The 27,489-nt window shown below is 35.7% G+C and overlaps 1 pseudogene; it reads right to left on the minus strand.

The window, feature by feature from the left end:
• Positions 1-3,123: 3,123 nt before the first annotated feature.
• Positions 3,124-4,230, minus strand: LOC114226322 (developmentally-regulated GTP-binding protein 1 pseudogene; annotated as a pseudogene).
• Positions 4,231-27,489: the final 23,259 nt, after the last annotated feature.

The raw sequence follows: 27,489 nt of genomic DNA on the forward strand, positions 1-27,489 counted from the left end.
TCCTGTTTGTTTTTTATAATTGCCATTTTCCAGATTACAGTGATTGTAAACATATTTTCAAGTGTCCATTGGCCATTCCTACAGATTTCTTTGTGTTGTGTCCAGCTTTTTGTTCTTTTTTTTATTTGGCTGTTTTGTCTTTTTATTAATAAGTTATAGAAGTTACGTATGTATCCTGAATACTGGTGTTTGGTCAGATATATATTCTTTTCAAAATTTTGGTTTTTTGGGCGCCTGGGTGGCTCAGATGGTTAAGCGTCTGCCTTCGGCTCAGGTCATGATCCCAGGGTCCTGGGATCGAGTCCCGCATCGGGCTCCCTGCTCCTTGGGAGACTGCTTCTCCCTCTGCTTCTCTCTCTCTCTCTCTGTCTCTCATGAATAAATAAATAAAATCTTTAAAAAAAATTTGGTTTTTTATTCTATCTTTATTTTTTTAAGATTTTATTTATTTATTTGAGAGAGAGCATGATTGGGGGAAAGGGCAAAGGGAGAGGGAGAAGCAGACCCCCACTGAACAGGGACCCCCCCGAAGTGGGGTTCTATCCCAGGACCCTGGGATCATGATCTGAGCCAAAGGCAGACGCTTAACTGACTGAGCCACCCTGGCACCCCCCAAAATTTGTTTTTATTTGAGTTAGGTGACACACAATGTTGTATTAGTTTCAGATGTACAACATAGTGATTCAACTTTTCTAAGTGTTATGCTAGGCTCACCACAAGTGTAGCTACCATCTGCCACCATATAACACTGTTATAACATCATTGACTATATTCCTTATTCTATGTCTTTATTCCTGTTATTTATTCATTTCATAACGAGAAGCTTATATCTCTCATTCCCCTTCCTATTTTGCCCATCCCCCAGTGCTTCCCCTCTGGCAACCATCATTTTGTTCTCTGTATTTACACGTCTGATTCTGCTTTTCATTTGTTTATTTATTTGTTTTGTTTTTTAGATTCCACAAATGAGTAAAATCATATGGTATTTGTTTTTCTCAGTCTGACTTATTTCACTTCACATAATACCCTCTAGGTCCATCCATGTTGTTGCAAATAGCATGATCCCATCCTTTTTATGGCTACATAGTGTGACATCGTGTGTGTGTGTGTGTGTGTGTTTGTGCGTGCGCATACATCTTCCTTATCCATTCATCTAATAGTGCACACTTAGGTTGCTTCCATATCTTGGGTCTTGTAAATAATGTTGCAATAAACATAGCGTGCATGTATGTTTTCAAATTAGTGTTTTAGTTTTCTTTAAGTAAATACCTAGTAATTGAATTATTGTATCATATGGATCAATTGGTCTATTTTTTTGAGGAATCTTTATACTGTTTTCCATGGTGGTTGCACCAGTTTGCATTCCCACCAACAGGGCACAAGAGTTCCCTTTCTCCACATTCCCACCAACCCTTGTTAATTTTTTTTTTTTAAGATTTTATTTGTCAGAGAGAGCGAGCAAGCACTCACAAGCAGGGGAAGTAGCACGGAGAGGAAGAAGCATGCTCTCCACTGAGCAGGGAGCCTGGATGCAGGGCTGGATCCCAGGACCCTGGGATCATGACCCAAGCCAAAGGCAGAAGCTTAACCAACTGAGCCACCCAGGCATCCCAACACTTATTATTTCTGAAAATATTTTCTCTGTATCTGTGGCATTCCTATTATTTTTATTAATAGTGTCTTTTTTTGAGAAAACATTTTTAAATTTGATTTTAATTGTTGATGAAGTCTAAATTTGTCAATTCGTTCTTTCACTATAATTTTTTTTTCTTTTGTCTCTGGCCTAAGAAACCTTTACATAGACTCAAATCATAAAGAAATGCTGATGTTTTCCTCCAAAAGGTTAAAGGTTTTTAGGTTTCTATGTTTAGATCTATGATGCATCTTGAATTAATTTTTGTATATGTTACAATGTACAGGTAACAGTATAGTATTTCTTTATTCCAGTATAATTGGTTGAAAAGACAAAAAAATTGACTACACTGACATCTTTGTAGAGAATCAAAGACTGAATGATTGTGCCTCTTGTTGGGCTCTATTCTGTCTTACTGGTATTTTTTATTTTTTTTTAAATAATTTATTTATATATTTGTCAGCGAGAGAGAGAGAGAGCACAAGCAGGGAGTGTAGTAGGTAAGAGGAGAAGCAGACTCCCAGCTGAGCAAGGAGCCTGAAGTGAGACTCGATCCCAGGATTCTGGGATCATGATCTAAGGTGAAAGCAGACGTTTAACCAACTGAGCCACCCAGCTTCCCTGTCTTACTGGTCTTAATGCTGTTCTTACACCACTACCACATTTCTTGATTATGTGGCTTTATAGTAACTCTCAAAGACATGTAGTATAAGTTCTTTATAAGATTGATTTGGATATTATAGATACTTTATATTTTTATGTGGAGTTTGAGAATCAGCTTGTCAATTTCTAAAATATATGTGGGACTGCATTTAATCTATAAATCAATTTCTGGAGAATTGACATACTAACCCATAGTAAGACTTCTAATCCATGACGTTGTTGATCTCTCAAGCTAATTTTTAACATGTTAACATTCTATAGGAATATTAATTTTATTTTGTAATGATGTCAGTCATTCCTTACCAGCCTCATATTAGGTTAGTCCCCTCCATAATTTGAAAACAGAGATCATTAAACATGTGTACTAAATCTTCACTCTAGATGTTCCTTCCAATTTTGATATGCCGCACTGCTCCCAATTTCCTTACTGCTCCTAATTTGCTCCACACATATATACTGCCACCATAAAAGGCATTAAAATTTGACACCTTTGCCCTGTGTTTTGATTTCATAGAAGAGCTCACCCTTCCATAAAACTATTATAGTTTCTACTTCCTTGCTCTTCATTCTACATATCTACATATCTACAAGTGCTCTTCCACCACTTTTTTTTTTTCCACATAGTTGGATGGCCTACCAGGTCCTTTATGCAGTTGAATTTACAAGGTGACACCAAGTTAAGACAAAGTTCCAGCTTGGATGCCTCCATCTCCCTCCCCTGAATCCTGACCCACTGGCTGCCAAAGTTCGAAGGGGTTTGGGGTAGGGTGCTTGGTCATGGGAAAAGCTGCTATGGTTGGCCCAGCACATGGGTAGAGGGGAAGGTTTCATTTTTTCACAATCTGAATGACATCCTTGTCCTCCAATGTATGATCTTTACCCACTTTTTGAGGATTGTGTTTCACAGACAGACCCCAGACCAGAGCGTATTTAAATTCTTTGATAAGATTTTTGTGAATCTTCATGCAGAAATCCTCCACCATAGTCCTAGAGTAAGGCAGCACCACTGGGGATGTATAATCTGGCAACTGGCCTTTGGGTTTTGTGTAAATCCTCACTAGTTTCAGATAGTACCAGATCTTTTCCAAGAGATCATCAAAATTCCAGCGGTGATGGGCAGAGATGGGTACACAATGAAGCACCTTATAGATGATATCCAATTCCTCAATGGAGATCTGATCAATGTTATTCAACACATAGATACAAGGGATATAAACTCTGTTTCCTTCTACCACGTCAATGAGGTCATCCACTGTGGCATCACTACGCAGCATCACATCAGCATTGTGAATTTTGTATTCAGCCAGAATGCTCTTCACAGTTTCAGCATCCAGCTCACTCTGAGGGCAAGTGGCCGTGAGATTAATGCCTCCTTTATCCTTCTTCTTAAAGCCAATGTTGGGGGGTTTGCTATTCAAGCGAATGTCAAAGCCTTCCAGATCATTTTCAATTATCTTTTTGTGTCCCAAGGGTTTCAGGACATCCAGAACAATCAGGATCAAGTTACATGTTCGGGCCACTGCAATGACTTGAAGGCCTCTACCTTTCCCATCCTTGGCACCCCCAATGATACCTGGAAGATCCGGGAGCTGGATCTTGGCACCTTTGTATCTGATGACACCAGGCACAGTGGTCAGAGTAGTGAACTCATAGGCTGTCACCTCAGAATATACCCCTGCCAGGTTACTAAGCAGTGTTGACTTCCCCACTGATAGAAAACGCACAAACCCAATTCGAGCATCACCTGTCTTAACCACATCAAAACCTTCTCCTGGCCCACCACCACCACCACCACCGTTTGGGGTGATGAGTTCTCTATGAAGCTTAGCAAGGTGAGCCTTAAGCAGCCCTAGGTGGTGTTCTGTGCCCTTATTCTTTTGAGTCTGAGCCATCTCGGCTTTGATCTCCACAATCTTGGCTAAGGTGCTGCTCATGGTGGCGAGTCACGGGGCATTGGGGGGAGAGCGTAGTGGCCTCAGCACAGACTACTTCCCCTCACACAACCATTCTTCCACCACTTTTCAAACTTGTAAAATCCTGTACATCCTTTAAGGTGAAACTGAACTATCCTTTCTTTGGTGCAGTCTTTCCTAAACAATTCACACAAAATTAATAAAAAATTGTATTAGTTACTTAAGCCTTTTTATTTATTTTTTTTATTTTTTGGGGGATATTCATTTATTGTATCTAAATTCTACCTCAAGAAATTTGATTTAAAAATTCTGTCAGTTATAACATGGCATATTTTATGCATGCTAACATAGTCTATAATTGTCTATGAAAACTTAGTATGCAGGAAATATACATATATATTTTTATATTTTGGCATAATACATAATAAAATATTTCAAATATGCAGAAATAAAAAAGAAGGACTTAGTAAATATTTTATACCAGTGGTTCTCAACCAGAGTTAATTCCTGCCCACCCCGAGCAAAATGTTTGGCAACATTTTCGTTGTCATAACTGTGGGCATGGGGAGAGGTTTGCTACTGACTGGCATCTAGGGGATAGAGGCCAGAGAGGCTGCTAAACATCTAAATATCCTACAGTGCACACAGACTATTGCCCAGAATACCAAAAGTACAGAGGTTGAGAGACTCTCCTTTATATTAACAATTCAAATGCATTAGATGTTAACATTTTGCCACATTTATTCCTATCATCCCCCATTTAAAGAAAATGTTACAAATATATTTGAAGCATTCATTGACTTCTGATCTCATTTTCTCCACCTTCCGCCTTTAGAGATAATCACTGTTTTTTTAAGAGAGGGAGAGTTGGGGGAGGGGCAGAAGGAGAGGGAGAGAGAGAACGTTAAGCCGACTCTATGCCCAGCATGGAGCACGGCATGGGGCTCGATCTCACAACACTGAGATCAGGACCTGAGCTGAAATCCAGAGTCAGATGCTTAGCTAACTGAGCCACCCAGGCACCCCTGTGCAAGTAACACCACATATATGTATATTTTATTTTATAAGTATCAACTATATCCTGTTTTGTATATTCATCACACTTATACATCAGTTATCATCATACTGCTAAATATTCTACAATGTTCTTTTTTCATCTATGATATGTTCTTAAGATTTATCAATTTTGACATCCATAGGTCAAAATGATTTTTGTGGCTGTACATCATTTTAATAGCTGTACAAACTCCATTGCTTCTCTGTGTCATTATTTATTATTCACTGGTATACTAATGGAGATTTTGTTGTTTTAAATTATCCCCATGGCAAACAGTGCTGTGATAAACCTTCTTGTTATGCATTTCCCTTTGTATAATATACTAGGCTGAATAGTGTCTCCCATTTGTCCACCCAGAATCTCAGAATGTGACTGTTTAGAAACAAAGCTTCTTCTTAGTAATTAAACTGAGGATTAGAATCACTGGTTTATAGGGTATATGCATCTATAAATTAATTATTAGTGTTTATGAGATTTTCTCTTCAGACTTTCTCCTGCCCTGGTATCATCAGACTCTATTTTTTAGAAATCAGATGTCTGAGACAGTGTTTCATTTTTTATTTACCTTTCTATGATTATAACTGATGTTGTATAATTTTACATCATTTTTATTCATTCAATTCTATTATTTTGTGAATTATCTATTAAAATGATTTGCCCATTTTGTGTCTGTGTGGGGGATTGGTTTTTGTCTTTAAAAAGAAAATAATATGTAGTGGTATATAATGTTTTCTGGACATTAAATCTTTATCCAACATACATGGCAAATATCTTCTCAAAGGCTATGGCTTATCTTTTAAATTTGTATATATTGTCTTTCTAGTAGAAGTTATTTATTTTATTTATCAATTTTATTTTTGAGTTGTTTTTCATCTCCATTAAATAATTCATTCCACTTCTACCATTGTAATACTTACACTTTTAATATATGTGAAATTTGTTTTCGTCCATGGTATGACACAGAGATCTACTTTTCCATAAAGAAAATCGATGTTCCTTTCATCATTTAATGAACAGTATAGCTGCTTCCCACTTGGTTGTAATGCAACCTCTGCCCTAGTGTATGTGTGTGTGAGTGAGTGTATGTGTGTGTGTGTGTGTGTGTGTGTGTGTCTACAGGTTTTCTATTCTGTTCCAGTGGCCAATTTGTCTGTTATTGTCTCTATAGCATGTGGTCCTATTTAACTTACTGTTAAAATAGCTTTGATATATGAGAGAGCCAATTGCCCAACTTTGTCTTCAAATACATCGTAGATAATTTTACTTACTAGATATTCTTATGGTTCCATAGAACTTTAAGATCAATTTGTCAAGTTCCATAATATACCCGAGAGGGATTCCAATTTAAATTGCATTGATTTTAGAAATTATTTTAGTGTTATCTGACATCTTTATGGCGTTGAGTCTAATAATTCAGAAACATTAGCTTAACTTTTTTTTAATTTAGCTTAATAAATTTCGAATTGTATTGTAATAGTTTTGTGCTCAAATTTTTAAATTTACTTACATACTTTATGATAGTTCTTGCTATTTTGTGTCATAATGTCTCCTATTTCATTGGCGGTTAGTGGTAGATGAGAACACTGGTTTGGACACTTGCTTGTCAGTGGCATTCTTATTGTCATCTTATTAATTTTAATACTTTATAGATATTTTTGGACTTTTTATAAATTAAATCCTATTTTATGAAAATAAATGGTAATTTTAGCTCTTCTTTCCCAATTGCTATATAAATTTTTGCCTTGTGTCAGAGGTTCTGATAAATATTCAGTAGTAAGAATGATAATGAGTATACTTGCTTTTTGCATAATTTTAATAGGACCACTTTCAAAATGTCATATTTAAGCATGATATTTCAAAAGCTCAGCAAACGCCTTTAACAAGGTAAAGACATTCCTTTTTTCCAGTTTGCTAATTTTTTGTGATGAATTAGTGACGAACTTTATAAAATTTTTCAAAATAATAGACAATCAATGAGTAATCACACAGACCATACCCAATAATTTATAAATACTGTTACTGGCAGGTGATAGGTCGTGCTCCATTATAAAAACTGTGTTTCTGACACTTATTTACTTAATCTTTTTCACATTAAGCTTTGTGTTTGTTCAAACGTGACATTAAACATGTGTCACCAATTTTGAACTTAATGTAGTACACAAAGTGTTTATAAGAACTGTATGTGTTTCTGAGTGTTTATGTACTTAATCAAAGTATTTTATGCTCTTTTGAGCAGATATTTATTTAATCAAAGGTTTAAATGTTTTAGGAAGTGTAAAATGGCTGAACCATATGTAAGATTTCATAGGTGCCCCGGGAGGAGAGGGAATGAAACATTAGAGGATAAATGAAATGGATTATAAAACCCAAACAAAACTCTGTGGGATGAACACTGGCAAAAAACTCAAGAGAGAAAAACTGTAGAGAAGACACCCCAAGACACAGACACTGCAAAGTAAGATGTGCAAGATCCTGAGGAACAGAAGTGAACATGTAAAGTGCATGCAATAATATTTTTACTAACGGCTCTTAAGATTGACTAGAACAGTATAGGGTATGCTGAGTAGAGCCAATTACCCTGTGTTACACATCAAGCCCTGGAATGATTTTTTGTTTTCTTTGGTATCACATATGCCTGGCACTTCTGCTCATTCAATCCATACAACCCCACTGAGTATTGACTGTGATTACCATATTTTGAAAATAAGGATAAAAAACTTATATTAGGTTAAATACTTTGATGAAGTTCATAAAGCTGACCTTTGAATCCCACCCTATTGGATTCCACTGTCCGGCTCTTTCTTCTGTACATCGTGGGACCATTTGGATAATCACGTTTATTACACAAAAGCCAGTTATTCATCCAACACAAAAGGGGCCCTAAAACATAATCCTGAAATGGAAGAGGTTAGCAGGCAGAACAAGAGGGACTCCTGGGACACGGAGTATAGAATATTTACCCGCTGTGTGGCTATCTCATACTTCATTGACAAATAACCTTGGTTGTACAAGAAAACTCAAGCTCGAGTGGTGGGGAATGCGATGCGTGATAAAGGAGGGGAGGCTATGGGGATCGAACGGCTGCCAGGGTATGAATTTCATCCCTCAACCGATTTTGTTGTAGAGATCATATAGCAATCAATTTTTGACGAAACAAAATTTCAGGTGGATGATCATATTTCTGTGATACCTACACACACATATGTTTATACACATGTATATTCTAATAATAAGACAATTCTCAATTATATACCCACCAATTTTCAACCCAAAGTTCCCGTTTTCCTACAATTTTCATATAGTAACATCTCTTAAATGATGATGACACAAACATATATCCATTCTGTATCTCTTGAAATAGTCTAGGTCAAAATCTGTAAATCACCCTATCCTTGAAGTTATTTCCTGTCTATTCACAAGGCAGAACATGAAAACACATAAAGGATTTGAGTGAAAGAAAAAGAAGTATCTGAGGGACTCAACTACTGGAAGGTTTAACCTCAACACCCTATCTGCCAACACAACAACAAAGCAATCACAACAATAGCAATATTTTCCTTATTTATTTAAATATATTAAATATATTAAATATAAATATATTCCCTTATTTATTTAAAAAGGGTATAACAATGTAGTCACAGCATGCCTCATCATGGCCTAAGCAGAATTTATTCCCATATCGTTTTTATTATTTAAACAGAAAGTAAAATATATTTTAAAAGTTCAGTTCAGGATTTAGAAAAAAAGATAAAAAATAATCACCAAAAACAGCAAGATAAATGCAGTTATCAGGATAAAAAGAAAAATGTAAGAATTTGAAAAACTAGAGAAGAAAAAAGAAAACAGAGCTGGTTCTTTGAAAATAAATAATTCTATAAAATGGAAGAAACAGAAAAAAACAAATACCGAAAATTAGAACAGTATGAGAAATACAAATATGAGAGTACGGGCTAAGTTTGTACAGGATAATACTTTGCACAACCATTTGCGTTTCAGAAATTTTTACAGCATGAACACCATTTTTTGGAAAAAGAAAAAGTAGCTTACTAAGGCTGATGCTCAAAGAGTTTTAAAAACCTGGACTGATAAAAATCATACAAGACAATGCAAAAATGATCAAGAACATGTCTTCAAAATATTGAAGACTACAGAAAATTTACAGGTGAGATATTTTTAATTTTCGTTTGAAGAGTTTAATTTCAGTGTTCTATAAACTGTAATAATTAAACATGATGGAATATTGCATAACTTATTTTATGAGATACATTTATACCTGAAAAAGGAAATGCTAAAGGTGAAAATATAAAATATCATTTATGGATACAAATGAAACTTATACATGAAATACTAAAAATTGATTTCAACAGGATATTTAAAAAGAATGTCTACCTTGAAAAAAGACCTTTAATCTCAGTATGGACATGATGAATCTGACAAATTCTATTAATGTGTTAGTAAGTACACAATAGGAATTCCATAAAATATAATGTCCTCCTAATGATAACTCCTACAAAACTGACAAAAAGATAACAGTTTTCTTCACATGAAAAAAATAAAAGTCATCATTTTACTTGCTGGTTAAAAACAACAGATGTCACAATTGAAGGTAGGAACAAAATTGCCAATATAACTCTCTCTCTTTTTTGTTGTTGTTGGTAACTTTTGACAAATGCAAGAAGATAATAAACCGATGTCAGGGGAGAAATTATCATTTTTAACATTTGCAGGTAACATTTTTATATAAAGTCTATCAAAGATAATAAAAGTGAAAGAGTAGTGAAATGACTTGATGTAAAGAAAATGTATTATGTAGTCATCTACATAATAATGATCTAAAATAACAATAAAGGTTTTGAAAGAAGGAGAAAATGTTTGAGAGTGCAACTAAAAAAGAGATTTAAAAATAACTTTAACCAAACTGGAAACTGATGATTGCAATTTACTGAGCATCCATTTTGTGTCCAGCACTGTCCTATGTATTTTGAATATATTATGTCATTCAAATGTTATTCTCTTTTTTTAAAAAGGAAAATGAGGCTCAGAGACATGAAGTAACCTGTCCAAGTTCTTGCACCTAGAAATTTGAACCCAGTTTTGTCGGATTCCAAAGTCTGTTTTATTAAATATATTGGAAAGTACTATGAAACTACATAGTATTAAAATATGATGCTATAGGCTGAATTTTCTCCCCCTCAAAATTCATATCTTAAAATACTAACCCCATAGTACTTTAGGCTGTGACTGTATTTGGAGATGGGGTCTTTAAAAAGGTAATTAAGTTAAAATGGAGGGACTAGGATAGGCCCTAATTCAATATGACAGGTGTCTTTATAAAAAGAAAAGATTAGGACACAGATATAATAGAGGGAAGAATATTTGAAGATACAGGGAGAAGGCAACCATCTGTAAGGCAAGGGCAGACCTCAGAAGAAGCCAAAAGTGCAGACACCTGATCTCCAGTCGCTAGAACTGTGAGAAAATACATTTGTATTGTTTAAACCACCCAGTCTGTTTTACTTTGTTATGGTAGCCTTAGCAAACTAATAAATACGGTATAGGATTATTATAATTGAACTAGTTTGACAATTGTAGATTATTGAAGAAAATAAATGAATTGCAAACAATGATTCCTGAAAGAGATCAGAAAAAAAAAATCATTATAAGTGGGTTTTTTACTTTGGAATAAAAATCAAATTTGGACCTCACCTGAAAGCCTGTAAAAAGGCATAATCTTGTTGATTAAAGAATTGGATGTAGAGTCCAAATATTTGTAAAGTCAATTTAAAAAATTTTTCTATATGCCTAAAATTTTAAATATTAAAACATTGTATGAAAGAATTAATTAATTTTCTTATATAAAAATAAAATAACTGCCATAAGTCAACATGAACTACATGAACAGGCAGATATTATAGATGGCTAATGTCACAATTATGCAAATAAACTCATACGAAGGATTAAGATCATCTCTAATATTCAAAAGAGAGTGGCTAGAAAATATGATCTCAAAAGTATGTTTTGACATTAATTTAATGGCTTCAGGAAATATTTTTTAAATAAATGAAAAACTGAGATAGAAAACAAAACAAAAAAACTGTCCTTGGGGTGCCTGGGTAGCTCAGTCGGTTAAGCAGCAGACTCTTGATTTTGGCCGGGGTCATGATTTCAGAGTCATGAGATCAACTCTGCATGGGGCTCTGTGCTGAGTGTGGAGCCTGCTTGGGATTCTCTCTCTCCCTCTCCTTCTGAACCCCCACTCCCACTTGTACACATGCACTCTCTCTAAAAAAACAAAACAAACAAACAAATGAAAAAAGCAAAAAAAAATACCATTTCCCTTATTAAGAATAACTAGAAATTGTTTATCTATGTCCCTATCCATGCCTATATCTATAGACACATGCATGTATGTATTTATGTACTAGATTGTGATGGGAAGCTCATTTCTTAAGTGGTTGGCAGCTGCAGGAGTCTGAAAAACACTGTCTTGTACTGGTGGGAATGTGGTGAAGTAGAACATCCTGGTGTACTGTCTTGGGGTTATTCATTGCTGTACAACCAGACGGGAAATTAGTTTAACATTATATGTAAAATAGCACTGGAAATGTTCATACCATTGGCCCACTAATCCCCTAATAATACTTCTTCCATAAGAATTAATTAAATAAGTGATCAAAGACTTATATAAGAGGGTACCTGTCAGTGCTCTGCTCTAAATTCTCTAGTGACTTTTCATTTCTCCCAGAATGAAATGTTATCCCCATGTCCTTACGATGGCTTAGAAGGCACTTGCAATTTGAATCTATTAGAACTTGCCTCTTCTATTTTTAATTTCCCTCTTAGTCTCTCAGCTCTAACTACATTGGCCTCCTTACTGTTCTTCAAACGTAGTAGACACACTTCCACTTCAGGCTGTTTGCCCAGGAGGTTCTCTCTGCCTTGAAAATTATCTCTGTTGTGGGTATGGCTTAACTTCCTCTTTGCTCCAATAGCTACTCTTAGCAACCAATTAAGTAATGCAGCACCAACTCCAATCCTGCTGAGACCCTTATCCCTGCACTATTTTTCTTCTATAATACTTCTACCCTCCCAACATACTATAAAATTTAATGATTATTATATTTATTCCTAATTTTATCTCTCCATTCTCCCTTTATCCCCCACTTTCTAAAATATGTATTCCACAGGGAGATAGTTAAGTAAGATTTAGAGATGTATATTATTACTAGAACAAGACACATTTTATGCAAAGTAATGATCAATAAAGATACCAAGTAATAATAAAAAGAAGAAAAATATGCATAAAGGACAGGAAATAAAAATATTAGCAGTGGTTCTCCAGGGACTGGGATTCATTAGTGTTATAGTTTGCTTCATTTTTATCCAATATATTTTCCTTCATTTTCCACAATTAATAAAATAGAGATAGAAGACTAACATTTTAAGAAAAATATTAGTTTATTTTTAAAATTGGGGTTTATGTAAATATATCAAGATAATGTACTCCATAATCTAGGTAAAGATAGATACAGAATATTTATTTGATAAAATGTAAAACTCATTCTTTGTTTTAACTTTTTACAAATATAGTAATCAAAATATATTTTATAATGTGTATCTATTATAAATAAAAATTTATAAGATTGATGACTATTGGGAAATATATTTTAAAATCGCTATTCTTTTCAGCAAACATGTTTAAATACTTAAAATTAAATAAATACAAGATATTTGTATGTTGAATATTTTCACAACTAATGATGTTTTTCTAAGATCACATGACACAAAATGTAAATGTAAAAAATTAGTACCTTTCCTATAGAGCATTAATTAGAATATAGAAAATATAGTGAGGAAAGATATTCCTTTTTACGTGCCAATTAAAAACAAATAAATTTGGCAATGACCATGTTGCATTTATATGAAAAAATAAGAGCATTCTACAGAGATAAAAAGATTTAAACTGAATGAATGCAGATAGATTCAATGTACTTTGATGGAAGAACTGTTGTTAAAAACAGACTATTTATTCTTAAATTATTTCATAAATTTAAATGAATTCAGAATTGTACAGAATAGTGATTAAAGCTACATTTCTTTTTTTTAAAGATTTTATTTATTTATTTGAGAGAGAGAATGAGAGAGAGAGAGCACATGAGAGGGGGGAGGGTCAGAGGGAGAAGCAGACTCCTTGCCGAGCAGGGAGCCCGACGCGGGACTCGATCCCGGGACTCCAGGATCATGACCTGAGCCAAAGGCAGTTGCTTAACCAACTGAGCCACCCAGGCGCCCCTAAAGCTACATTTCTTACTGCGTATAGGAATGAAGTCAAATTCTATCTCTAACATGTGAGTTTTGTAACTTTAAGTACCAGTAAAATGAGGATTTACTAGTATTTATTCCAAATTCTTATAGAAATAAATGAGATAATGAATGTAAAGTACTTAGCACAAGGCCTGGGACATAGTGAGCACTTAGTAATCGTAATGAACCCTGATTACAAAATCTCATCTGCCTTCTGTTGTTTTTATTTTTGTTTACTTTTATAACTTGATAAAAGTGTACAACATATCATGTAGAAAATACACAGGAAGAAAAATTAAAAAGTCATTTACATTAAAATAAGGAGTCACAGGAGGGAATAAGTTTTTAAACATATTGTAAAAATACATTAATAAAATCACTTTGTCAAATACTTATTCATGTATTCATTTGGTCAATAATCATTGGCATAGTATATTCCACGAATTGTGTTTGATACTGGAGGCTCAAATATCATCCTGAAACTCACAAAATATTGGAAAAGACAGATCAGAAAAATAATCAGTTGTAATATAATTTGAGGAATGGTGATCACAGTGATAAAGACAGGGATTCCATGACTTAAAATATGGCTGTATACTTCTTGAATCCTAATACAAGGCATCAAACTGCCCTACCAAAAAAATGAGAGGAGAGAATACGGGGAGAAACTTACTTTCTATGTTAGGAGTGTACAAAAATGCCTATTGGTTGCCAAATCAAGAGTCATAATAACCTCCTATCTAAAATTTGTCAAGTCATTAACATGGCAGTTTGCCTAATGCTTCTAAGACTTAGAGAAATAGGTCAGAGAAATACGCCTGGTGAGACTGCCTAACAGAGAGGTGTAGAGCCAACCCTTAAATTTCTAGCATTCTAAGAAGATGGATTAACTATATGCCCTCAAGTTCTGAATTGAGAGTCAAAGAGAGAAGATGAAAATGTGAACCACACACCTGCTCGGAAAGTTATATGGGCCAAGAACACAAAATCAGGGGACCAGTAAAGGGGACTGCCAGCTGAGGTTCAGGAACAAGTAGGGCTTAATCATCTAGGGGGCAAAGGATCCAGAATGGCTAAGGCAAGTGGCCACTACTTGTTGAAATTAAGACACATACAGAAGACTACATTTTATCTCTTTGAGACATAAATATGGCAACTGATGAGTGAGTCTTTTTTTCAAGTAAGGAACCATTTTTTTCTCTCTCTCTAGAAGTGCTGTGTATGTGAGTTGAGATGGTGCTACTCCCCCTGCACTTCTTATGCAACTGGAACCACAGACTTGCAGAACTGAGTATAATGAAGAAGAGCTTTGAATCTGATATGGAGAGGAAGCTGAATATTAGTCAGAATTCAAAACAAAAATGAAACAACAAATAACAAGTGGAATTTGGAATTTAAAACACAATACTTTTTACATCAGCACCCCCCAAAATTAAATACTTAGGTATAAATCTAACAAAATATGAACTAGATCTATATAAGGAAAACTATATAACTCTGATGAACAAAACCAAAGAACTAAATAAATGGTAAAATATTCCATGTTTGTGGATAAAAGGGCTCAATACTGTCAAGATGTCCGTTCTTTCCAACTTTATTTATAGGTTTAGTGTAATCTCAATCTAAATCTCAGCAAATTGTGTTATGGATATTGACAAACTGATTTTAAAGTTTTGATGGAGAGGAAAAAGATTCAGAATAGTCAACATAATATTGAGGAAGAACAGAGTTAGAGGACTGACACTACTCAATTTCAAGACTTACTGTAAAGCTGCAGTAAACAAGACAATGTAGTATTGGTGAAAGAATGGACAATAAATTAATGGAACAGAATAGAGTACCCAGAAATTAAGCCGTGTAAGTATAGCCAACTGATCTTTGAAAAGGAGAAAAGGTGATACAATGCAAAAAAGACAAATGAAAAGACATTTTCAACAAATGGTGCTGGAACAAGTGGACATCCATGGGCAAAAAATGAATAAATTTAGACACAGACCTTACACCCATCACAAAAACTAACTAAAAATGGATCACAAACAAAAATGTAAAATGTAAAACTATAAAACTTCTGAAAGGTAAAATAGGAGAAAATTTAGGTGACCTTGGTTGTGGTGATGACTTTTTGATGTAACACCAAAGGAACAATCCTAAAAAAGAAATAAAAACCTGGATTTCATTAAAATCAAAAACTTTTGCTCTATGAAATACACTGTTAAGAAAATTTGAAGAAAACCTACAGACTGGGAAATAATACTTTCAAAAGGCACATCTGTTAAAGTACTGTTACCCAAAATATACAAAGAACTCTTAAAATTGGACAGTAGGAAAATAATCTAATTAAATAATGGGTCAATGACAATAGACATCTCAACATGAAGATACACAGATAACATATAAGCATATGATAAGATGTTTTCCCTTACATGTTATTAAGGAAATGCAAATTAAAACTACAATAAGATTCCACCACACACCTATTAGAATGACCAAAATCCAGAACACTGACAGCAAATGCCAGTGAGGATGTGGAGCAATAAGAACTCTCATTCATTTCCGGTGGGAAGGCAAAATGGTACAGTCTGGATGACAGGGTGATGATTTATCATTAATACTAACCATATAATGCAGTGATTGCATTTCTTGGTATTTACCCAAAGGAATTGAAAAATGGAGTGCATGGGTGGCTCAGCTGATTAAGCATCTGCCTTCGGCTCAGGTCATAATTTCAGGGTCCTAGGACCCAGCCCTGCTGGGCTCCCTACTCAGTGGAGAGTCTGCTTCTGCCTCTCCCTCTGCCCCTCACCCCCACTCATGCTCTCTCTCTCTCAAATAAATAAACAAAATATTTAAAAAGAAAAAGAAAAGTTATGCCCACATAAGAACCTTTACATGAATGTTTATAGCAGCTTGAAAGCTGGAAGCAACCAAGATGTCCATCAGTATGCAAAAAGATAAATAAACTGTGGTACGTCCAGACAATGGGATATTATTCAGCACTAAAAAGAAATGAACTATCAAGCCATGGAAAGACATGGAGAAAACTTTAATGAATATCAAAGTGAAAGAAGCCTATCTGACAAGGCTACATATATTATTATAGTATGATTCCAACTGTATGACATTCTGGAAAAAACAAAACTATAGAGACAGTAAAAAGATCAGTGATTGCCAGGGGTTGGGGGAAGAGCAGGATGAATTGGTGGAGTATAGAGGATTTTCAAGGCAGTGAAAATATTCTGTACGATGTCCTAATAATGAATACATGTCATTATACATTTGTCCAAGTCCACAGACTATGTAACACCAACAATGAACCCCAATATAATTTACAGATTTGGCATTACAACGATGTATCACTGTAGGTTTGTCACTTATAACAAATGTACCACTGGTAGGGAATGTTGATAATGAGGAATATGTTCCTTGTGTGGGGATAAGGAATATATGGGAAATTTCTGTACTTTCCCTTCAATTTTGTAGTAAAATACTCAAAAAAAGTCTTAATTTTTTTTAAGTGTCCAAAAAGCTATGACATATGCTTGCACTTCACTTAGCCAACCCATTTTTCTGCAGGTAAGGAGTGACCCACCTAATATAGTTGAAAGCAATGATCAGGAGAAATAAACATTTTATGTTTATACCCAAAATTTAAATTCAAGTATAGAAAAAAAATCAAGTCATTTAAAAATTGATTAGAAAAAAAAAATCTCAGAATAAGTAAAGGTATTTCTAGGCTTAATAGATAGGTAATATCAGAAATAAATACATAGGAATGGTTTATTTTATTAATTTTCAAGAAGGGGCTATTCTCCACCCTCAGGTACTATTTAACAATGTCTGCAGGCACTTTTGGTTGTCACAAATGGAATGAAGGGATACTAGTATGTAGTAAGTAGAGGCCCAGGTTGCTGCTAAACATCCTGCATGCACAGGACAGCCCCCAATAACAAAGAACTATCTGGCACTAAACGTCAATGATCTCCAAGTTGAGAAACCTTGATTTAACTCCTACTAATCCATGCTTCTCAGGAATCATCAAACGTTGAGAGAAGTAGAAAGCACATTCTTCCCAACCTGAGCAAACTGGTTGATTTTGTAATAGGCGCATTTGTTGGGATAAGCCAAAGTAGAACTATTGGCTAAGATCTCATGCTTAGGCATTTTTTTTCTTTAATTTATCTGGATAAAGAATATTGGATGACCTGTTGTTGGGGATCTCTCCTAGTTTAACTGAGTTGGGTGCATTCCAAGAGGTAACAGATTCCATTTCTCATGCCCTTCTAATGTACTCTGTGACTCTGTGATTTTAGGAGTCTTTTCTCAAGAACTCTATTTCCATATCTGTAACAAAATGGCATTGATTTGAGAATAAGCGTTGTAGAGCTTTGACATTTTCTGTTTGCCTCCCACATACACTGGTTTGCACTTTCTTAATCCATGAAAGATCCCCAGGTTTCAACATGTGTCCTTTGTCATACTGACAAAGGGAAAGTGTGAAACACCACTGAGACAGGCATGTCTCATGCCTCAGCGCAGAAGGCAGAGAAAATGAGCAGTTGATTATTCACACAATCCAACTTTTGATTAAAACACTTTCCACTGGCCTATTAGTGTCTTGATAGGGAGGAAGGTATAAAGGACCAAAGAGCCATTTCTCTTCCTTTCTTTATTTGCTATCTTCATAGTGCCTAAGTTGCAGGGTATAACTTTTAATAACAACTCTGGGAAATATCCTGAATACTACATGGTATTCATTGGCTTCAATGGTGAGAAACACACTGCTCCATTAACAGTACACATTGTCATTTACACAATGTGTGTTTTAATGGCAGACATTATTTTAGAGAGGGAAATGTTATATGGAGTTTTATGGTAAATATGTTTGTATCTGCAATTAAGTAGAGTAAGTATTTTTATCCCACTAAAAGACCATGAATTCCTAGGTTATACCTTTGTCTTGAATATGCATTTTTCCATGAGTTGACAAAATAACAAGATGATTTCTGTCCTACTATTTGATCTTCACACTCCTGAAATACATGTGCACTATCTCTAGATCTACCTATCGATTTCATGGAGTCTGTGTATACATATATAGTACATATATACTAATAAAATATGTAAATAAAAATGTTTACAGTAATTTTTTTAACCTTCTCTTTCCTGTGTTCCCTCTTCTCTATAGCCAGAAGGCTATGAGGTACAGAATATTGTAGAATATTCTCTGCAAATACCCCCACGAGAATGCAGAAAATTGTACTATCAAAAATTACTCTGTAGAATGAAATTAAACAACTGTAGCAAGAATCTTTTTATAGATGTGAGAGACTGGTGTTCCAGCGTTCTAAACTAAGATCCTACAAATAATTTGCAAGTGTCTCCAGGCTGCCCATCAGATTAGTTTTTGTTTTTAAATTATTTTGTTTGGTAGCTTTACTGAGGCATAATTTCTAAACAACACACTGCACATATTTGAAATGTATAATTTGATATGTTGTAACATATGGATACATAAGTATAAACTTCACCACGATCAAGATAACAAAGAAACCAGTCACGCCCCGAGGTTTTCTCTGACCGTTTTATCATTCAGGCCAGTCATCTGCAGAGGCTCTCTTTGCCTGTTATGGGCGGTTTTTGGTCTCTGGCCTAAATATGGTGCATTTGAACTAGGTGTGCTCTAGTCTGCTTGTGAAATGAGGCTTGTTGCCACTACCACTGGAACCAAGGCCTTGAAAAACTCCCAGGTTAGGAGATGCAGTGTTGTCAGGGTTTGAGGCTGGTCTCCTGGGGCATGGGGCTCACAGCACTGTGACTGAAGCAAGTGGGACTGGGAAGGGTGGTCCCCCCAGGGTGTTGGAGGGGAGTGGGGCTTGGTATAAGCAAGTTAGGTAGGAAGTGTTGGTGCTGTACTGATTCCTGTAGGTGGCTCTGTGTTTATGCTGAGGGCTGAGGGAGAGAAGTGGTGCTGGCTAGTTCCTTTGTTCCAGAGGGATCTCTAAATGCTGCCTCTCTGGGATGTGCTCCAAGATGAGCAAATAACCTCTCCATTGGGTGCCCCAGGCACTCCTGAGACGGCTGGTTCCATACTGTATGTCTGTGGCCTATCTGCTGTCTTTTCTCTAAGAGCTGCCCCAGTGTCCTTCGATCTCTCCCAGAGCCAAGACTGCTGACTTTTAAAACTCCAGCCTTTAAGCCCTGCTGGTTGCAAGAACTCACAAAATTTGGGCCCTCTCACTTTCCAAGCCAATTGTTGTGGAGATTTATGTGCCCTGTGTGGCTCCCTCCCCACTGCAGTGGCCATAATAATCCTTTCCTCTCCAAGTCATGTCTCCCCTACCTTCTTCACTATGACCTTCTCTCCATCTTTAGTTGTGGAGTTTGTTCTGCTAGTCTTTAGATCAATTTCTGGGGTATTTGGGATGATATGATAGTTATCCAGTTCTATTTATGGGAGAAGGTGAGCCTAGGGTCCTCCTACTTCGTGGCCATGTTCCCTCCAAGGCCTCCAGGTGATGCTGATGCTTCTGTTTATATGATACGTATGAGAACCACTGATCTAGACTTTGGTCCATTACACTATGATACAAGTTAGTGAAAAAGAATTCCCTCAGCTCTGAATATGCTCCTCTAGGAGTCAACAATATGATGGTTATAGTGACTTGCTTAACAAGGATTTGGGATAATCACTATGCTTTAAATGTGAGATGCTCAAATTCTTGCAAGGGATTTAAATAAATTGAGCTTTATTAGGATTGATGAAATGAGGATACTTACTTTCCTAAAGAACAGCTTAAGCCTGAACATGAAATAAATCAAAGGAAATTCTAGACTTGGAATCTGAAGATGTCATTAATTAGCAGATGATGTACTTGGCATTCAGATTGAGTGATAATCTTGACTTGGGGGAAATGGCACTTGATATGCATTATTCTGTTCTTACAGAAAGCTGGAAGGCCCTGCATGTCCCATCCACACATATGCAGAAGACAATAAGGGACACTAAGTCTTTCATTCTCTTAAACATGAAACCCCACTCTGCAGACTTAAAATAATCTCAAAAAGACAGTGTTTTGGATACTTTATGTATAATTAGAAAGGTGATATTTTGACCATAGGATACTGTTATTACAGCAGACTAAGAAAATGATTAATGCAGAGATATAGAAAAGATTCGAATATATATATATTATTCTAATAATATAATAGTAGAATGAAACGATATTCTAATGTAGGTTCTTTTAACAAGTAGGGAAACATTCAGTGAAACAATTTATACCTGATAATCAAGAAAATAGTATTAAAGCAATAGGACTATGTTATGATTCCAACAAATGTGAGGTACATATATGACTTTGTATGATTATATATAACATACATGATATATATAACATATACATGATATTATAATTATATGTATATATGTATGTCTTCCTTTGAATATCCAAACCTAATTTTCCCCAAAAGATATTAGCAAAATTTCAGATAGTGAAAACCTGTATGTTTTCATTTTAAGTGAGAAAAAATAATGTGGTCACAGCCTACCCAAAAGCCCAACAAATCTTGAGAGATTTTAAATATTTTAACCCTTTATTTAAAAATCCACAGGAAAAAAATCCACAACATATTTCTTCATAATATTAAGTACTTGAAACACCATGGCTTATTTACTTTATATTCTCAAAACTCTTTAATGAATATATTTGTAGTTACCATGTAACAATTACAATATGGGAAACAAATTACATTTTGCTTCTATGCTTTCATCTACCCAATGCACGGACTTACGTTACAGATGTTTTTATTTTTTTATTATTTTATTTTATTTTATTATGTTATGTTAGTCATCATACAGATGTTTTTCTAATGATTCAGCCTTTCCAGGCTCCTTGGATTCACTTACACTTGTGTAATATATAACAATGTTGGGAAGATGACAGAACACATGTCACCTTGTAGACAGCTTGATCTGAAAACACAGCCCTAGATATTATCCTAATCAGAGAAAAGCTGAGATACAAATGCAGACTCTTCACACCCTCCCATCCTACCTAACACTTGACTCACACATTTTCACTCACCCACACAAGCATATCTCTAGAGTAGGGTTTAGATTTTAGAATTAGATGTTGAATTTTGCATAAAATAATTCTACAAATCTCTATATTCCACACATAAAAAGTCAAATAACAAAATATTGAAAGAGAACACAAATATAGATCATATACACATATATATAGTTTGCTAGAGAAAATAGGACTGAGTGAAAGTAATCCCCTCAAAAAGCTTGCAGTTTAATTAGAGAACGTGTAAACAGACAAGATATCTGATGTGAGTAATTAATTATCAAATACAGAAATAAATACATAATATAAGTCAGTTAAAAAGTAATATAAATTGTATCAAGTAATGCTCTAAGTAAAATAAGGGTATCATGGCATTGTAAGAACACCATGGTGTTCCTCACACAATAACTAGAGGTGTTCAAGGGGTTCGTGAAAGTTGCATAGGGAAAGCAATGCATGAACAAAATGGAATGAAGCATATGAAGAAGACAAAGAAAAGAAACCTTTCAAACAGAGCAGTAGATGAAAAGGACACAGATACAAGAGAATCAGGTAAACAGGAAAATGCAGGCAATTCAGGGTTTCTAAATCATAGTCTATGAGGCAGGGAATGAGACATGATGAGATTAGAGAAGTAGAAAGTGGTCAGTTGATAGATGGTCTTGCCTCTATCTTAACAAGCTTTGACCATGCTCTGTAGGTGACAGGAAATCCTTAGAGAAAACATGGCAAGTTGGGGAGATAGTGCAGTAATTTACATGAAGAGTCACAAGCTTCTGAACAAGGGTGATGGAAGGAGGGGTACTAGGTAGAGAGATAAATTTAAGAAATAGGAGTAGAGTCATTAAGACAAGACAAATGTGTATGTGATGGGGAGAGACAGGTGGTAATGGGCTAAATTAAACCTCCCTGATTTCTAGGAGAATATTGATAATATAGGTTTGGCAGAAGAAGGATGATTTGATTTAAAAATATATATCTAGTTTCAAATAAGAACTGTGTGAATGAGTCAAGAAAATGCCTAATGACCAAAAATCCAGCTTAGGAGTTGAATTATTTAGTAATGTGAGACAAAAAGCACGAGGAGAAACTAGTTGTTCCACTCATTTGAAGTGTGACTATAGGCAAGTCATTTAGCTTCTTAGAGCCCTATTTAGATTTTCCCTTGTAAAATAAAGTACAGTTTACTGTGTTCCTGTAAAGATCAAATGAAATAATTTCTATGAAAGTACTCTTTAAACTCTATGTTTTTCTAACAATAAACCCATATCATCATCCAATTAACCATGGCTCTAGCAGAGCCATATCCCACATTAACCTTTGTTATTTCAGCAAGTTTATCAATGGTTATATATGACTTTTAGAATTCTTTTAGAAGGCAGGAATGACTTCAGAGTAAGACATGTCCCCTTGGAGACAGGATAGAGATAAACAAAAAGTAAAATATTAGTAATGAAGATGGAATTTAACTGGTAAACTTACTTTGAGAATACCAGGATATCCTGGTGGATCAGTATGGGTTCTACCTGCATGAAGACCCGGGTCAATTGTGAAAAGTACTAAAAGGACACTGGGATTCATGATTCGGTACTAAGATGGAGAAATTAAAATTCTGAAACAAAGCAAAAGTACCAAAGCTTATAGCAGATATTCAGAGATAGCAGATGGCATGAGTGAGGCTGATATCAATAAAACACTTTCATAATATGAGATCCTGATATGGGTACCTGAGCTGTTCCTGGAAAACCAACTAACTGCTTTGAGAAAGGAAGACGTTTGATTATAAACTGTCATTTAAAGTTCTCTGACACTGCCTCAGAGGAAAACAACTCAAATTTCTTGAGAAGAGCCTATATACCACAGAAAGGTTTAGCACATCATTTGGGAAATGAACGGAAAGCTAGACATCAGTGGAGAGAGGAATCTCCATTCCAAGCTAATGGTAGAAACCATGATTGAAACAGTGAGATCAGCAACAATAATGAATGAAGTAGAGGGCAAGAAGGGCATTTTTTTTATTTTATTATGTTACGCTAGTCACCATACATTACATCATTAGTTTTTGATGTAGTGTTCCATGATTCACTGTTTGCGTATAACACCCAGTGCTCCATTCAATACCTGCCCTCTTTAATACCCATCACCGGGCTAACCCATCCACCCAACCCCCTCCCTTCTAGAATGCTCAGTTTGTTTCCCAGAGTCCATAGTCTTTCATGGTTCATCTCCCCCTCTGATTCCGCCCCCTTCATTTTTCCCTTCCTACTTTTTTTTTTTTAACATATAATGTATTATTTATTTCAGAGGTACAGGTCTGTGATTCAACAGTCTTACACAATTCACAGCGCTCACCATAGCACATACCCTCCCCAATGTCTATCACCCATCCACCCCATCCCTCCAACCCCCAACCACTCCAGCAACCCTCAGTTTGTTTCCTGACATTAAGAATTCCTCATATCATGAGATCATATGATACATGTCTTTCTCTGATTGCCTTATTTCGCTCAGCATAATACCCTCCAGTTCCATCTACATCATTGCAAATGGCAAGATTTCATTCCTTTTGATGGCTGCGTAATATTCCATTGTATATATATATACCACATCTTCTTTATCCATTCATCTGTTGATGCATATCTTGTCTCTTTCCATAGTTTGGCTATTGTGGAGATTGCTGCTACAAACATTGGGGTGCATGTACCCCTTCGGATCCCTACATTTGTATCTTTCGGGTAAATACCCAGTACTGCAATTGCTGGGTCATAGGATAGCTCTATTTTCAACTTTTTGAGGAGCCTCCATACTGTTTTCCAGAGTGGCTGCACCAGCTTGCATTCCCACCAACACTGTAGGAGGGTTCCCCTTTCTCCGCATCCCCACCAACATCTGTCATTTCCTGACTCGTTAATTTTAGCCATTCTGACTGGGGTGAGGTGGTATCTCACTGAGTTTTGATTTGGATTTCCCTGATGCCGAGCAATGTTGAGCACTTTTTCATGTGTCTGTTGGCCATTTGGATGCCTTCTTTGGAAAAATGTCTGTTCATGTCTTCTGCCCGTTTCTTGATTAGATCATTTGTTCTTTGGGGGTTGAGTTTGATAAGTTCTTTATAGATTTTGGATACTAGCCCTTTACCTGATATGTCATTTGCAAATATCTTCTCCCATTCTGTTGGTTGTGTCTTGGTTGTGTTGAATGTTTCCTTCGCCATGCAAAAGTTTTTTATCTTGATGAAGTCCCAATAGTTCATTTTTGCCCTTGCTTCCCTTGCCTTTGATGATGTTTCTAGGAAGAAGATGCTGCGGCTGAGGTAGAAGAGATTTCTGCCTGTGTACTCCTTTAGAATTTTGATGGATTCCTTTCTCACATTTAGGTCTTTCATCCATTTTTAGTCTATTCTTCTGTGTGGTGTCAGGAAATGGTCCAGTTTCATTCTTCTGCATGTGGCTGTCCAATTTTCCCAACAAAATTTGTTGAAGAGACTGTGTTTTCCATTGGACATTCTTTCCTGTTTTGTCGAAGATTAGTTGACCATAGGGTTGAGGTCAAACTTTCTGGGCTCTCTGTTCTTCCCACTGTTCTATGTGTCTGTTTTTGAGCCAGGACCATACTGTCTTGATGATGACAGCTTTGTAATAGAGCTGGAAGTCCAGAAATGTGATGCAACCAGCTTTACTTTTCTTTCTCAAAAATTCCTCTAGCTATTTGGGGCCTTTTCTGGCTCCATACAAATTTTAGGATTATGTGCTCCATTTCTTTGAAAAAAGCTGATGGTATTTTGATAAGGATTGCATTGAATGTGTAGATTGCTCTAGGTAGAATTGACATCTTCACAATATTTGCTCTCCCAATCCATGAGCATGGAACGTTTTTCCATTTCTTTGTGTCTTCCTCAATTTCTTTCAGGTGTACTTTATAGTTTTCTGAGTACCGATTCTTTGCCTCTTTGGTTAGATTTATTCCTAAATATCTTATTGTTTTGGATGCAGTTGTAAATGGGATCAACTCCTTAATTTCTCTCTCTTCTGTCTTGTTGTTGGTGTATAGGAATGCCACTGATTTCTCTGCATTGATTTTATATCCTGCCATTTTACTGAATTCCTGTATGAGTTCTAGCAGTTTTGGGGTGGAGTCTTTTGGGTTTTCCACATAAAGTATCACGTCATCTGCAAACTGTGAGAGTTTGACTTCTTCTTTGCTATTTGGATGCCTTTTATTTCTTTTTGTTGTCTGATTGCTGTGGCTATCACTTCTAATACTATGCTGAATAGCAGTGGTGATAGTGGACATCCCTGCTGCGTTCCTCCCCTTAGGGGGAAAGCTCTCAGATTTCACCATTGAGAATGATATTCGCTGTAGGTTTTTCATAGATGGCTTTTATGATATTGAGGTATGTACCCTCTATCTCTATACTCTGAAGAGTTTTGATCAAGAAAGGATGCTGTACTTTGTCAAATGTTTTTTCCGCATCTATTGAGAGGATCATATCATTCTTGTTCTTTCTCTTGTTAATGTATTGTATCACGTTGATTGATTTGTGGATGTTGAACCAACCTTGCAGCCCAGGGATAAATCCCACTTGGTCATGATGAATAATCCTTTTAATGTACTGTTCAATCCTATTGGCTAGTATTTTGGTGAGAATTTTTGCATCCATGTTCATCAAGGATATTGGTCTGTAATTCTCCTTTTTGATGGGGTCTTTGGTTTTGGGATCAAGGTAATGGTGGCCTCATAAAACGAGTTTGGAAATTTTCCCTCCATTTCTATTTTTTGGAACAGTTTCAGAAGAATACGTATTAATTCTTCTTTAAAAGTATGATAGAATTCCCCTGGGAAGCCATCTGGCCCTGGGCTTTTGTTTCTTGGGAGATTTTTGATGACTGCTTCAATTTCCTTAGTGGTTATAGGTGTGTTCAGGTTTTCTATTTCTTCCTGGTTCAGTTTGGGAGTTGATACATCTCTAGGAATGCACTCATTTCTTCCAGGTTATCTAATTTGCTGGCACATAGTTGCTCATAATATGTTCTTATAATTATTTGTATTTCTTCAATGTTGGTTGTGATCTCTCCTCTTTCATTCGTGATTTTGTTGATTTGGGTCATTTCTCTTTTCTTTTTGATAAGTCTGGCCAGGGGCTTATCAATCTCGTTAATTCTTTCAAAGAACCAGCTCCTAGTCTCATTGATCTTTTCTACTGTTCTTTTGGTTTCTATTTCATTGATTTCTGCTCTGATCTTTATTATTTCTCTCCTCCTGCTGGGTTTAAGTTTTATTTGCTTATTTTTTTTTTCTCCTTTAGGTGTAGGGTTAATGTGTGTATTTGAGACCTTTCTTGTTTCTTGAGAAAGACTTGTATTGCTATATACTTTCCTCTTAGGACTGCCTTTGCTGCATCCCAAAGATTTTGAACAGTTGTGTTTTCATTTTCATTGGTTTCCATGAATTTTTTAAATTCTTCTTTAATGTCTTGGATGACACATTCATTCTTTAGTGGGATGCTCTTAGCCTCCATGTATTTGAGTTCTTTCCGACTTTCCTCTTGTGATTGAGTTCTAGTTTCAAAGCACTGTCGTCTGAAAATATGCAGGGAATAATCCCAATCTTTTGGTACCAGTTGAGACCTGATTTGTGACCTAGGTTGTGATCTATTCTGGAGAATGTTCCATGGGCACTAGAGAAGAATGTGAATTCTGTTGCTGTGGGATGGAATGTTCTGAATATGTCTGTGAAGTCCATTTGGTCCAGTGTGTCATTTAAGGTCTTTATTATCTTATTGATCTTTTGCTTAGATGATCTGTCCATTTCAGTCAGGGGGGTGTTCAAGTCCCCCACTATTATTGTATTGTT

Source organism: Eumetopias jubatus, unplaced genomic scaffold (assembly GCF_037043125.1).
Source record: "Eumetopias jubatus isolate StellerSeaLion01/CBP00866 unplaced genomic scaffold, mEumJub1_p1.0 scaffold_2, whole genome shotgun sequence".
Taxonomy (NCBI): Eukaryota; Metazoa; Chordata; class Mammalia; order Carnivora; family Otariidae; genus Eumetopias; species Eumetopias jubatus.